This window comes from Zalophus californianus, chromosome 17 (assembly GCF_009762305.2).
Source record: "Zalophus californianus isolate mZalCal1 chromosome 17, mZalCal1.pri.v2, whole genome shotgun sequence".
Taxonomy (NCBI): domain Eukaryota; kingdom Metazoa; phylum Chordata; class Mammalia; order Carnivora; family Otariidae; genus Zalophus; species Zalophus californianus.
Window position 1 is genome coordinate 17,625,297 of NC_045611.1, and position 14,734 is coordinate 17,640,030.

The following is a 14,734-nucleotide window of genomic DNA, read 5'->3' on the forward strand; positions in this document are numbered from 1 at the left end:
AGGAATCTGGGGCAAGAAGGGACCACAGTGCCCTTGTTGCCCAGGTGACTAACTGAGCCTCCCTGAGTCAGTCCATGCTGAGAGCTGTCAGACATGAGTCAGTGACATCCTGTTGAACCAGGAGGACACCTGCAGTTCCCATCCTCACCTCAGTGAAGGATGCCTGCTAGGCAGGTGATAGAAGCATGGGTGGAGCCACACAGCATCCTTCTATCCCTCCAAACAGCCTTCATGTATTTATTATTTATGCAATCCGTGGTTGGTGGGAACTGGGAGATAGCAATGTCCCTAAAGCCATGAGAGAAGAGAGCTGGCAGCCATGGGGTGGGGCTGACTCTTCTCTTTCTCATCCACATATCCGTCCCAAGTCCCTCGTCCTCCCACCGCTGCCGCCTGCTCAGATCTTCCCTCGCCTCTTCCTAATGACCTCCCTGCCCACGAACTATCCACACTTGAGTCTAACCACCACACTGGCTGCCAGGGTCCCTTTCTAAAACACAAGCCTGATCTAATCACTATTTTGTGTCCCTTCTTTACAATCCACCCAAAGACCTGGCAGAGACTGGGGGATTTCACAACCTGACCCCAATTTGCCTGAGTCATCTCTGGTTCCAGAGAGGTACTAATGAATGTGAATGAATGAATAGCACACTCATAACTCTGGTGGGGCTCACACCCTACAGATATGAGCAGCCGGAAAGGTCAGGTCCCAGCAGTGGCCAGAAGGACATGGACATTGGTCTTGCCCTCTAGTCCTGGATGCTGCTCCATAGCTCTGACCTGTGGAGAATGTACCTAGATTAGCAACCTTCACCTGGGGGGTCCCCGGGGCTCTGGAGCCCTTGGTTCTATGGTTCCTCCTGACCATCTGGCCAGGATGCCACTTCTCCGGAACAGGGCTCTGAATCAGAGACCACAGCCATTCCCACAGCTGGCTGGTGCCCCCACATAAGCTTCTGAAATCATTTATTTACACAAAAATTCATTTCTGTGGAATTTGGGCTTTAATCTGTGGGATTGTGGCCTCATTAGGTCCAAAGGGATTTTCTCAAGTTCTGAGCTAGAGGTGCCCTTAGTTCATTATTCTTCGGTGCTACTCAATTCCCCCAGCTCCTGAGGCAGTATCGATGACAAACAAGCCTCTCGAAATGATGCCAAGTCTCTGACATCATCTTTAGGAAAGAATCCCAGGATACCCTCCTTCCCTTTCCTGGTCCCAAGGAGTACATGTCTCAAGCCTTCAGGTGTAGTCACAAGCTGGGCAAACGCACATGGAGACTCAGTTCTGAAGGTTCATCCTGCAGTTTGTAGCCAGTCAGAAGAAGGTATGTCTGAGATAGGACTGCAAAATCAAACAGCCACTTAGGAAACAGTGTGGCAATTTCTTTAAAAGTTAAACATACATCTGTCATATGACATGACCATTGCATTCCTAGATAGTTACCCGAGAGAAATAAAAGCACATATCCACACAAACACCCATGGCAGCTTTTTTTTTTTTTAAAGATTTTATTTATTTATTTGAGAGAGAGAGAGAATGAGAGATAGAGAGCACGAGAGGGAAGAGGGTCAGAGGGAGAAGCAGACTCCCTGCCGAGCAGGGAGTCCGATGTGGGACTCGATCCCGGGACTCCAGGATCATGACCTGAGCCGAATGCAGTCGCTTAACCATTGAGCCACCCAGGCGCCCCATCCATGGCAGCTTAATGTGTAGTAGGCCAGAACTGGAAACAACCTAAATGCCCATCAATAGCTGAAGATAGACAAATTGTCTATCCATACAAAAGACTAATACTTAGCAATGAAAAGGAATTACCTGTTAATATATACAACAACATGGATGGATCTCAAAAACAATTATGCCGAGTGATAAGAAGAACAAACGAAAATATTACATACTGAATGAGTTCATTTATGTAAAATTCAGGCAGTGCAAACTAAGCTGTACTGACAGGGCAGCAGATGGGGGGTTGCCTAGAGGTAGTGGGGATGAGGGAGACGACAAAGGGACATGAGGAAACTTTTGGGAGTGATGGATATATTCATTATCTGGATTGTGGTGATGGTATCACAGGTGTATACATATGTTAAAACTCACCACATTGGTGAGACTGGGTGGCTCAGTCGTTGGGTGTCTGCCTTCGGCTCAGGTCATGATCCCAGGGTCCTGGGATCAAGCCCCACATTGGGCTCCCTGCTCAGCGGGAAGCCTGCTTCTCCCTCTCCCACTCCCCCTGCTTGTGTTCCCTCTCTCACTGTCTCTCTCTCTCTGTCAAATAAATAAATAAAATCTTAAGAAAAAAAACAACTCATCACATTGTACACTTTAAGTACGTTCAGTTTATATATATTATATAGTACTTAATGAATATTATATACAACTTAGTAAAGTGTATATATATTAATTATAACTTAATAAAGCTTTTTTTAAAAAAAGAAGGAGAAAGGGCAGAGTCTCCTTGTACCCTCACTGCAGTCTTCTGTTGCCCTCAGAATACAGTGAGCACCCAACTCGGTCTGCAAGGCCTTTCTAGTAGTCTGGTCACCCTCTCCAGCCTCATCTCTTGTATCTCTCTTGTGTGGCAATCCACCAGTCGTGGCTCCCGGAATGTGCCATGCTATTTTACACTTGTGCATGCTGTCCCCTCCACTGGCAGGGCTGTCTCCTGCCTCAACCACCCAGAGAACTCCTACTCTATTGTCAAGGTCGTGCTCAGTAATGCCCTCTCCACAGAAGCCTTCCCAACCCTAGCAGGTCCCTGTGAACAGCATCTTCCTCTGTGCTCCACAGCCAAGTGCCCAATTTGCTGTTAGCATCTGTTTGTCCCGGCAGACTGTGGGCTCCTTGAGGCTAAGGACAGTGTCACATCCATCCCTGTCCTGTCTGTGTCAGGCCCATGGGCATCTATGAAGCTTTATTCAGTGAATTCAATATGCCCAAGAAGGTGGGGCGGGTCAGCATGGGGTGGGATATAAGAGGTTCAGAACAGGAGCTAAGAGGTGGGAAGAGCCGGGAAGAGGGCAGAAGGCATAGCCTTCCCCTTTCCCAGCTCCCCTGGGAAGAGAAGAGACTGCACCGATCAGGATTCAGCTAGATCCTCAGGTGGGTGGGGTTCGGTAAGGTGGGCCCCCTGCTTCCCCACATAAGGAGCTTTGGCACAGAGGTGCTGAGGCCTCTGCTACAACACTCATCAGGAAATTCCAACATCTGTTTGTTTGTCTGCATTCCCCACATCTGGTGAAAAATGGCCTCTGAGACTACACCTGCAGTTAGCAGCTTGGAGAGGTGGAATGGACAGCAGACCCTGCAGTGGTTCCTGGACACAGTGAGAGAGAACCACTGCAAAGGGAACCCATGAGCTCCTGATGCCTTGGGTAACTGCCCAGCAGTCCTGGCCTCTTCCTCCTCCATGGATTCAGGGGTCCTAAGCAGGCCCCTGGCTGGATGACTGTGTAGGGGTGACATTTTCTCCACCTAGCCCTGCAGTCTTGGCATTGCCATTCAGCTGTAGCCTAAGATGAACTGGTGTTTATGTCGGGAGCTGGGCCACTCAGGCGGAAGAGAGCTCCCACTCTGCCTGATCAATCAGGGAACAGTGCCAAGGCCAAGTACAGGAGGCCCAGGGGAGATCATTCTTCAGGGATCAAATGTGGGAGGATAAATACCCAGAAATGATGCCCCACAAGCTTCTAGGTTGGGAACTAAAGACATATGTGTGTGCCAGGGGCTGAAAGTCCCTGCACCACTGGAGCATACTGGCAAGGAAGGGCAGCCAAGAGCCAGAGGCTCTGCCTGGGGGGAACAAGCCTGGAGCCAAGGCACAAACGCATCATTTGTCCAATGACCATCAAACTATTTTCTGATGCTACAGGCAGATGATTATAAATGAAATATTTCTTTCAAAATGTAAGTGACACCACTGGGGCTGATCCCATTATTTACTCTGGGGCAGAACCAGCCATGAGCCGCTTGCTCTCGGGTTCCCTCCAAGCTGGTTTAGTAACTGGTTTTCCACCAAAGGACTTATTAAAGGTCAGTCTCTCCTAGAAGGTATCCTGTGGCACCTCTCTTGGAGAGGGGCCTTCTAATGTCACGTCGCTTGAAAATTTCTCAAGCTAGCATCCCAAAGTGAAATCCTACAAACTCATTCTAGGGCCCCCACACTCTAGGGGTGGCACCAAGGTCAGGCCTGCAGCTCAGGGTCGCTTGGCACCTGGGCAGGGTACGGCCTGGCAGTGCCCACGGGAGGAACCCTGGCTGTGCTTTGTCTGGTGGGGCTGACCGGGCCACTGGAGGCCTGAGGGAGGTGGAGCTGGGTGCGGACCAGAAGGCGTGGGCAGTTCCTGAAATCGTGAATCCTGTTTATTTTCCTGCTTTTTCTGGGGGTTCACTATGCAAATGCCAAAGGAAATGGTAATCCAACTGGTTTCCCCATAGGTTACGCAGCTGCAGCTCCCAAACAGGCTACACTTCTGGCACACCTTACAAAGTATCCTGTCCCCCCACCACTGGGGCAGTGCCACCATACTCCTCCTCCCCCAACCCCTACCAGACCGCTGTGGACCCCAGGCGAAGTGCCTACTCCCAGCAGAGTCCTGACACACAGCAAGGCACGGACTACACACAGCCCCCGTATACCTCGCCTGTTCATGTCATCCACTACACCAAGAGGCTGCAGCCCAACTGCATGCAGGTGACAGTGCATGTTGCTCCCATCCCTCCATCCCTCCACCTAGAAGCAACAGTGTCACCATGGGCATGGTGGCTGGGACCATTCTGGTCATGTTGACAGGTATCCTGCTGACCGCCCTCTCCCCAACTACTCCCCCACATAGTCACCGTGCCCACGTATTGGGCCCCAGGAACGTCCATCTACAGCTATGTACACTCTCAGTGGTGATCACCCTGCAAATGTGTGAAGATGGATATGTGCAGTCACATCATGGAGGTTCCACAGCTGGGGCTGCACACCTTACACCTCCAGCCCGGACTTTCTTCTTAATGCTCTCGACACTTAGCTAAACACTACTGGTGGCCCAGCCCAGCAGGTCCCAGCGCCATTAGTCTCCCACTAACTCTGTGGGTTGGTCTTAAGGCAAATCCTGTTTTTGTGGGCTGCCTGGCAATTTTTTAGCTAACTGTAATGATAAAGGGGAGAATTAATCTAAAAAAAAAAAAACAACAAAAACCCCACACACTCTACCTTAAAAAAGTTGCTAAGACTCTTGGTACGTCAGTATCTTCCATTGCAAAGGGTCTGTAATTCACTTCCTTTTGTTCATTTCACAAATATTTTTAGGGTACCTGGCGCATGTGAGGCCCTTTACTAGATATCTCAAGGAAGAGAGATGAATATCTTACCTGAAAGAGGCTTACAGCCAGCTCTCAGACACTCACTGACCCTCACAGCCTGAAAGCCAGGTCCAGTGAGGGTGCTTGGGGATGTGGAAAGTGAGGGTGAGCGTAAAGGTCTCACAGCACAGATGCCGTGAAACACAATTCAGAGTGCTCTATGAAATGATCAAAGAATGTTCCAGAACAGGTGTACCGGGAGCAAAGTGGGAATAGCACCTGGTTTATATCATTCTCATTCATGTTTCACTCCCCAGCAGAATTAGATGAGCTGGTCTTTCTACTGGGAGTGTCAAGGGTCAGGGAAGGCTTTGGGGGGAGGGGCCACTTGAGGAGTCTCTGAGTAATAAACAGAGGTTTGCCAGGCAGATAAAGGGAGAAAGGGCAGCCCAGTCCAAGAAAACAACATGAACAAATCTCAGAGAAATATTTTAACATATGAGATAAGAAGTGCCTTAAAAGAAGTACAAACTTTGCTATTCAAAGAATCCCAGAGAAACTCCCAGATTAAAAAAAAAAAAAAAAAAAAAGGATGCAGTGATGTTTGCCTGTTGATACAAGAATGTGTGCCTGAGTTTGGCACTGGCCTAATTCTCTTCCCTGTGCCTCTGCAGGGAATTTCTTGGAGATAGCTCAGGCTATAAGCCCTTAGTAATGTTTTCCTCCAAAGACACACCAATTCCCCACTGGATAATTAGGATGTAGCCAAACCTTTGGAGAATGGTTGTTTTCTCTAAAGGTATAAACTGTGGCAGCCCAGGGACTGACTAGGGCTCCTTAATTGATACATTTTATCTGCATTTGAATCTCATCTTCCATTTTGTAAGGGCATGCACCTTTTTTTTTTAAAGCTGTTTGAGCTTATTTAAAGAGCTATCTATTGTATACAAGCATATGGGCTAAATGGCAAAAAGTGCTGCATTTGATAGGAAAGTGGTTGCATTCTATAAGGTAGTCTATAATGATTTAGGATCATAGAACTTTTCTTTTTTCCAGACCTGCACTGCTCCATAGCCAGTGCAATAATTTCCAGCCTGTTGCCCACCCCACCCGACTGAAATGTAGAAAGGTCTCTCTGGACAGGGACCATGTCATGCACAGTGTCAGAGTGGACGTGTCCAGCCTGCTGGGCCAGACCTCACCTCCCAGGGAATTGGTGTAAGGGCCATAAGGATAGGAATGACTGAGGTTAAGCTCAGGGAGGAACAGCGGGTGCCCTACCAACACCCAAAGGGCCGAGGAACAGGATACTGCAGTGTCAGCTGAGCTTTGGGAGTTCTTATTAAGGAGGAAATGTAATCCACATTCAAACCCTCTGGTGTTAGGGAGAACTGTTATGCCCTGGGTTGGCAGGGGTGGTCCGGCTGGAGAACTATAATGGAGTAGGGAAGAAAGGTCAGAATTGACTTTAGGAAGAGCCTGAACAGCCCCCAGGGGAATCCCTTATTCCAGCTTCCCAGGATAGAGATGGACACTCCTGGCCTCCTGGCCCCAGCAAGCCAACTCCTCTGGGAATAGACACTCACCAGTGGCCTTCCAGACCCAGGGGGAGAATTTTTCTCAGAGGTTCAGCTTGTAAGCCAAGTCACCCCAAACAATCTGCAGTCTAACATCCTCACAGGCCTGATGTGGGCACTTCCAGAGATACTACTGAGGCCATAGTCCAGACTCCCCGAGAGGCCCTGCATGCTCCCAGCACTGGAGCTGCTGGTCAGGCACCTCCCCTGAGAAGGGAAGTGACCTATTCACAGTCAAATAGCATGAGAAGATCTGCCAACTTCTGTTTTAGGGAATATAGTTGCTGAAAATAACCAAAAATACTGTAGAAAACATGAAAAATGCCTTCTTGAGAACACTGAAGAACTGACAAGGGAGAAAGGAATAAGGTCAAAATGGAAGGAGAGGCAAAAACCTAGAGACGTAAAGAATGCTGAAGTCCTGGTTCTGTGTTTACTGATACAGGCACATCTGACTCTCCACTTTAATGGCCTTGAGGGGCAATGTGGACAAATGTCAAAACTCAGGACCTGTCCCAAGTCAGGAATCTATCAGAAGACCCTCCCAGATTAAGCTGGCACCCTAAAGGCCTCAGACCCAGGGAATGCAAAAGAAGGGGAAGAGGGGCCTCCCTGAGAAGTTAGGCCACAAGCTGACCTTCACACAGAGTAGCAGCCCAGATTCACATCATTGCGGTAGTTCAACCTCAGTAAGTCATGAACTTAGTTCAAAGTACTTCTGCACTGCTAATACTCTGAGGTACCCCGCAGAAGGATGTATAAATTCTCACTGGGGGAAGGCATCTTCATCCCAGCCCTCAACAAATACCCACTAATAAATTCTCCAGTATACTGGGTGGTACACAACCCAGAAATAACAAAGGACACAAGGAAACAACAAACAAGAACCAGAAGAGACAACAAATAGCAGCACAAACCTACACCTTCAGATAATGAAATTGCCAAGCACAGATTATAAAACAACCGTATTTAATATGTTTAATGAAATAGAAGACAAGCTTGGAAATATCTGCAAAAAACAGGAAACTATAAAGAATGACCCAACAGATCTGAGAAAGAAGCAAACAGAACTCCCAGAAATGAAAAATACCATAACTGGGATTTTAAAACACAGCGGAAGATTAAACTTAGCTAAAGGGACCATTTGTGAACTGGCAGATGGATTAAAAGAAGGCAAGAGGAATGAGCAGAGAGAGATCAAAAGATGGAAAATATGGACTCCACATACTGCAAAATTCATCCTTTTATTTTTTTTAAAGATTTTTTAAAATTTATTTTATTTGAGAGAGAGAGAATGAGAGAGAGAGAGAGCACATGAGATGGGGGGAGGGTCAGAGGGAGAAGCCGACTCCCTGCCGAGCAGGGAGCCCGATGCGGGACTCGATCCCGGGACTCCAGGATCATGACCTGAGCCGAAGGCAGTCGCTTAACCGACTGAGCCACCCAGGCGCCCCAAAATTCATCTTTTTAAAGTGTATAATTTAGTAGGTTTTAGTGTATTAACAGAGTTGTGCAACCATCATCACTACCTAATTTTAGAACATTTTCATTACCTCAGAAAGGAAACTCCATACCCATTAGTAGTCATTCCCCATTCTCTCCTACCCCCAGACCCCAGCAACCACTGATCTACTTTCTCTGTGGATTTGCCTATTCTGGATGTTTCATATAAATGGGGCCATACAATCTGTGGTCTTTTGTGTCTGGTTTCTTTCACTCGGCATAAAAGTTTTCAGAGTTGATCTATGTTGGAACATGTGTCAGTGCTTCACTCCCACAATGGCTGGGTAGTGTTGCATTGTGCAGATATGCTACTTTTATTTGTCCATTCACCTGTTGATGGACATATGGATTGTTTCCACTTTTCTGACTATTAAGAAACATGCTGCAGGGGAGCCTGGGTGGCTCAGTCTATTAAGCGTCCGCCTTCGGCTCAGGTCATAATCTCAGGGTCCTGGGATCAGCCCCATGTTGGGCTCCCCACTCAGCACGGAGTCTGCTTCTCTCTCTCCCTCCGTCCCTCCCCCTATTTGTGCTCCCTCTCTCTCTCTCTCTCAAATAAATAAATAAAATCTTAAAAAAAAACAAGAAACATGCTGCTATAAACATTTGTATTTAAAAAAAGATAGAAAATATGGAGGAAGTGTTCAGAGACATGGAAAAGAGTGGCCTGTGATTAGAAGGAGTTCTAGGAGGAGAAGAGAGAGAGAATGGAGTGAGGGAATTCTTTAAGAGATACTTGCTGAGAATTTTCCAGAATTGATAAGAGACACCATTCACAGACGTTAAGAATCCCAAGGAATTTCAAACAGAATTTTAAAAAGGAAGAGGAAAATAAAGAAACACACATTTAAACAGATAGAGTAAATGGCAGAACACACACATCAGAAGAGACAGGGAGAGAGAGAGAGAGAGAAAAGCAAAGAAAGTAGTATACCTTACGCTAACAGCTGATTTATTAATGGCAACAGTAGAAGCTGGGGTGGGAGGGACCTGACAACCCAGAATTCTTCATCTAGTGAAAACATCTTCCATGAATGAGCACAAAGCAAACACATTTTCAGACAAACAAAAACTGAGAGAATGTGTAATTGGGGAACTCTCATTAAAGGATATTGTAAAGAAAGTATGTTGGGCAGAAAGAAAATGATCCCAGATGGAAGATCTGAGATATAAGAATATATGAAGAGCCAAAAAAAAAAGTGGTAAATATGTGGGTAAAGCTAAACAAATGTTGGCTTATACTATAAAAATAATTATAAGGTCTTGTGAGGTTATAGCAAAACAAGACAGAATTAAAGTACAAAACAATAATGAGGGGGGAAACAGTTAAGATGTTTTAAGAGTCTGCACTACCAAAGAGGAAAGTAAAGTAAATTTAGACCTTGATAAGTATGAATATGGTAATTTCTAGGTAACCACTAAAAGGAAAAAGAAAAAGAAACACAGTGTATAACTTCTCATTAGTAGAGGAGAAAAAAGACAATAGTAAAAAAAAAAAAAATCAGTTCAAAAGAGAAACATGAAAAAAGATGAGAAGAGAAAGCACAAAAGAGGATTCAACATCATATCGTGCATGCACCTGTGTGTGTGTGTGTGTGTGTGTGTGTGTGTGTGTGTGTGTGTGTGTGTGTGTGATGGAGCTGGGTCTTGTTCTCCGCTCCACATGGCTATGGAAAATCACCATCCAAACCCAGGGCACCCTCACTACCTCCGACACAGCCCCCACACTACTTGTCCACTTTAGATGGCTAGACACTAGCCGGCCTCACTGCCTGCCCCTTCCAGTGGCTTCCCCTGCAACCACAGTAATGCTGGACTCCCCAAGGCAGGAGATTCAGATACTGTATTAACAACTGCGTGGCCCTGCAATACCTCCAACCACTCCTCACAGCTACTCCACAAGCTGATCTTAACATCATCCCAGTTTTATTGATGAGGAAATAGGCTTTGACAAATGAACTAACTTGCCCAAGTTTGCCCAACCATAAAGCAACAAACCTGGGTTTGCTTGTCTGGCTCAGAGATCCCATGCTCTTAAGCATTAAGCCGGCTTTCAAGGTTTTTTGGGGTTTTTTTTCTTCCCCAATTGTGGTAAAATACACATAACATAAAATTTGCCACCTTAGCCATTTTTAAGTGTCCAGTTCCATGGCATTAAAGTACATTCACATAGTTGTATAACCATCACCACCATTCATCTCCAAAACCCTTTTCATCTTACAAAGCTGAAATTCTGTACTCATTAAATGACAACTGCCCCTCCCCCAAGTCCCTTGCAACCACCATTCTATTTCTGTCTCCTGGTTTTCAAGGATTTACACAGACTGGTCCCAAGCTCCCATCCCAACCTCTACACAAAACTGAGGGACGAGGAGAAGACTGGACACCAGGTAAAGGGTGTGGATGTCCCTAAGGCCACCAGCCTGGCTGGGTGGACAGAGACCAGATGAAAGGACCAGGTAAAAGAGACTGAGGACACCAGGCTGAGAAACGTGGGTCTTGATGAGGCACCGTGGAGGGCCTCCCGCAAGCAGGACTGAAGGGAATGTACATCAGGCAGCCCCTCCCTTCTTTCCTCCACAGTCTCAGTGCTGTGAACTGAGCCCTGAACCCCCAGGAGCACTTCCTTTCTGGAACCAAAAAAAGCAGAAGAAAAAATAAAGCCAAGATCCATCTGACAAAGGGAAAACCAGCCTCTCCCACACCTAGTTCTTTGACTTACACCCCAGACCTTAAATATGCCCTTTGAAACCTTTCATTCATTGAAGTTGCTTTTCTTTGAAACCATAAAAAAACACGGGGCTGCAGTTTGTCTTCTTGGCAGGAAAATTCCACATGCAACTTGCAGCATTTTATAGAGTGGAAACTGCTGGCCTGAGAGTCTGGGTCCTTTCTGGACCCAGGAGTTAAGGCACTCTGAGGTGAGCCAGTTGGGTGACCTTGGGCAGGTCACTGAATCTTATGAAACCTCACTTTGCTCACTCGTGGTATGAAGATAATAACAACAGCTGGCTTCACTCAGGAAGGCTGCTTCCTTTCCACACACAAGGGTTGCTGCAAGTGCCAACAAGGATGTCAGGATAGTTGAGATTCCAATTGTCTCTCCCACTGGGGAGTTCCAGACCCTTGGGTTGTCACTGCAGGAGACAGATGTCACGGAAGGCAAACTGTCGCCAGAATTAAACAACCATCAAGAGTGGAATGGCCTCACAAGGATGCTGTCTGGTCTTTGCCTCATGATCAATGCCAGATGGAAACTCCAGGGCATCCAGAACACTGTCTGCACCAAATACTTGAGCATACAGCAGGAAGTCAGAGGCTGAATAGCTTAGGAGATATCAGAGACTAGCACAGGATGGTGGCTTCATGAAGAGGTGGAGATGGAAGTGTGGTGGGGAGAAGACAGAACACTGACCTAGAACACCAGGAATCTTGAAAGAAAATGAACCTAGACTCTTAGCTCACATCAGACACAAAAATTAAAATGGATCACTGACTTACATGTAAGAACTAAAACTACAAAATGACTAGAAGAAAATATAGGAGAAATTCTTTGTGGCCTCAAATTTGGCAAAGACTTCCTACAGAGTACACAAAAGCACAGGCTCCAAAGGATAAAAATCAATATATTGATCTAAAAATCTTCAACAAGATTTTAAAGTTTTGTACTTCAAAATACACTGCTACAAAAATGAAAAGGTAAGCCACAGACCAGGAGAAAATATTTGCAAACTATATATCCACCAATAAGCAAACTTTATAAACTTTAGTCTCTTCCTTAATATTTCAACGTAGCTGTTACCCTGTGCCAATTCATCACAGAGCTTGTCAATAAATTCCAAGGGGGAATATAACATATTTGAATATATATTTGAAATACAAGCCTTTTGGTGTACAGATAGCTTATAAATATTTACATATAACATATAATTTTATATAATATGCAATATATTATAATATACAACATATACTATGTTAATGTGTCACAACATATGAATTATAATTATTTTATATATTATATTAATATGAACAACCCAACTTTAGAGGTGGGCAAAACATTTGAAGAAACACTCTACCCAAGAAAATATATAAATGGCAAGTAAACACATGGAAAGATGCTCAACATCAGTAGTTATTAGGGGTATGTACATTAATACCATAATGAGATACCACTACACACCACTAGAATGGCTAAAATTAGAAAGAATGATCATACCAATTGTTGTCAAGGCTATGGAGCAACTATAACTCTCAGAAATTTCTGGTAGGAATGTAAAATGATTCAACCACTTTGGAAAATAGTTTGGCAGTTTTTTAAAGTTAAAACATACATCTACCATATGAGCCAGTCATTCCACTCTTAGGTAATTACCCAAGAGAAATAAAAAACATGTATTCATTTAAATACTTATGCATGAACATTTATAGAAGCTATACGTGTAGTAGCCCCAAACTAGAAACATCTCAATTGTCCATCAACAGATGAATGGATATGGATAAACACACTGTGGTATATCCACACAATGGAATACTACTCAGCAATAAATAGGAACAAACTATTTATGCATGCAAGGACATGGATAAACCCTAAAATAATGAGGTTATGAAAGAAGGCAGACCAAAAAAGTGCACATACTGTATGATTCCACATATATACAATTCTAGAAGATATAAACTGATCTACAGTGGCCAACAGCCGATCAGTAGTTGGCTAAGGGGGGCAGGAAGGGCAGGGAGGAAGGATTTCAAAGGCGCACAGGGAAATGAGTGATGAAAACATTCCTTGTCTTGGTTGTGGTGATGATTTCACATATGTCAAACTCATCAAACTGTATGCTTTAAATATATGCAGTTTATATCAGTTATACTTCAATAAAGCTGTTGAAAAGGAGACAGCAGAAGGTGTCAGCCCTTAGGCCCTTGGTGGAGACCAGTCACTCCTGTGCTCTCCTGGTGGGATGTGGGTGTGGAGTTTGTCTACAAAATCTATGTCTCCTTTGCCATCCAGGTCCCTCACTTGTTCTAGGTTTCTCAAGGGACAGAGCTGTGTCTTCTGTGTCAAGTCTCCTATTGAGGAAGAGGATGACAATGATGGAGCAGCCTCCTTGGGCAGCAGCAGAAGGCCAGTGGTGATCACCCTGGGCTCCTGGAGGAGTCCACCCAACCATGGAACATGTGGGCCACGGTCATGCCTGCCTCATTTGTGGAATGTGCAACAACTCACTCCAGGAATACTCCCCACAGTGCTGCAGAACTGGATAAGGCAGAGGTGGGATGCTGAACCACGCTTGGCTCTTGAAGGAAATGAACTATCAGGGCTCACCATTCAGGTCGGGGCCGTCAGACAAGGTGGTCATTACATAACCTACAGTGACTCGTCAAATTCTGGAGCCAGTAAGCCAAAGCTATGTACAAGGTGCTCCTCCAGCAATTGGCTAAACCCAGATTCCAATCCTTACCATGCTGGCCTGATTGAAGTCTCTTGAGGTCCTGACTCCTGAGGGCCAAACACTTGACTCTACACAAAGGACTTAAGTTCTGTGGCATTCAACTAGGCTAAGAATACAATCCTCCACCCTGTTGTCAGATCTGACAACATGTGTGATCTGCCCTCACTCCCTGTGGGTTTTCCTTGATAGCATTAGCCTCACTAAAGGAAAGCTGGATTCAAAAAAATCTAACCATAAAATGGACATATGTGTTGGGGTTACTATTCATATGACTAAAGGAAAAACTGTACAATACTTCTGACACCAAGGTGTGGGTTTTCCCTTCATATTAGACAATTCTGACACTAACTACCCAGAGTTAGTGCAGACGCCACAGGTTAAGGGCTTAGGCCCACAAGGCTGCCCCCACTTCATACACCAACTGAAAGTAGTGGGTGCCCAGGTAACCCACATTTCTGTCCAACTCAGCTGCAAATCAAGGGTTCCCATGAGCCCCTTTTCAGGTTCAGTAATTTGCTATATGGCTCTCAGAACTCAGGGAAACACTTGATACTGTTTCCAGTGGATCATAAAGGTTACAGCTTGGGAACAACCAAATGGAAGAGATACATAGAGCAAGGTATGGGGAAGGGGTGCGGAGCTCCCATAACCTCTCTGGGTGCGCCACTCTCCTAGCACCTCAGTGTGTTCACCAACCCAGAAGCTCTCTGAACCCTTTCATTTACAGATTTTATGGAGGCTCCTTTACACAGGCACAATTGATTAAATTGCTGGTCTTTGGTGTTTAAGTCAATCCCCAACCCTTTACCCCTCCCCAGAGATTGGGGGTGGGGGCCAGAGAGAGAACTGAAAGTTCCAAGGCTCTAATCACATGCTGGTTCCTATGGAAACCAACACCCATCCCCTCTACC

General features: G+C 45.6%; 1 protein-coding gene and 1 pseudogene across 1 annotated transcript in view; one reads left to right on the forward strand and one right to left on the reverse strand.

The window, feature by feature from the left end:
• The window catches only part of ZFP90 (ZFP90 zinc finger protein), a 94,673-nt gene that overhangs the window by 58,352 nt on the left and 21,587 nt on the right, over positions 1-14,734 (reverse strand). The gene's annotated exons all lie outside the window — the stretch shown is intronic.
• LOC113935448 lies at positions 2,898-4,901 on the forward strand (annotated as a pseudogene).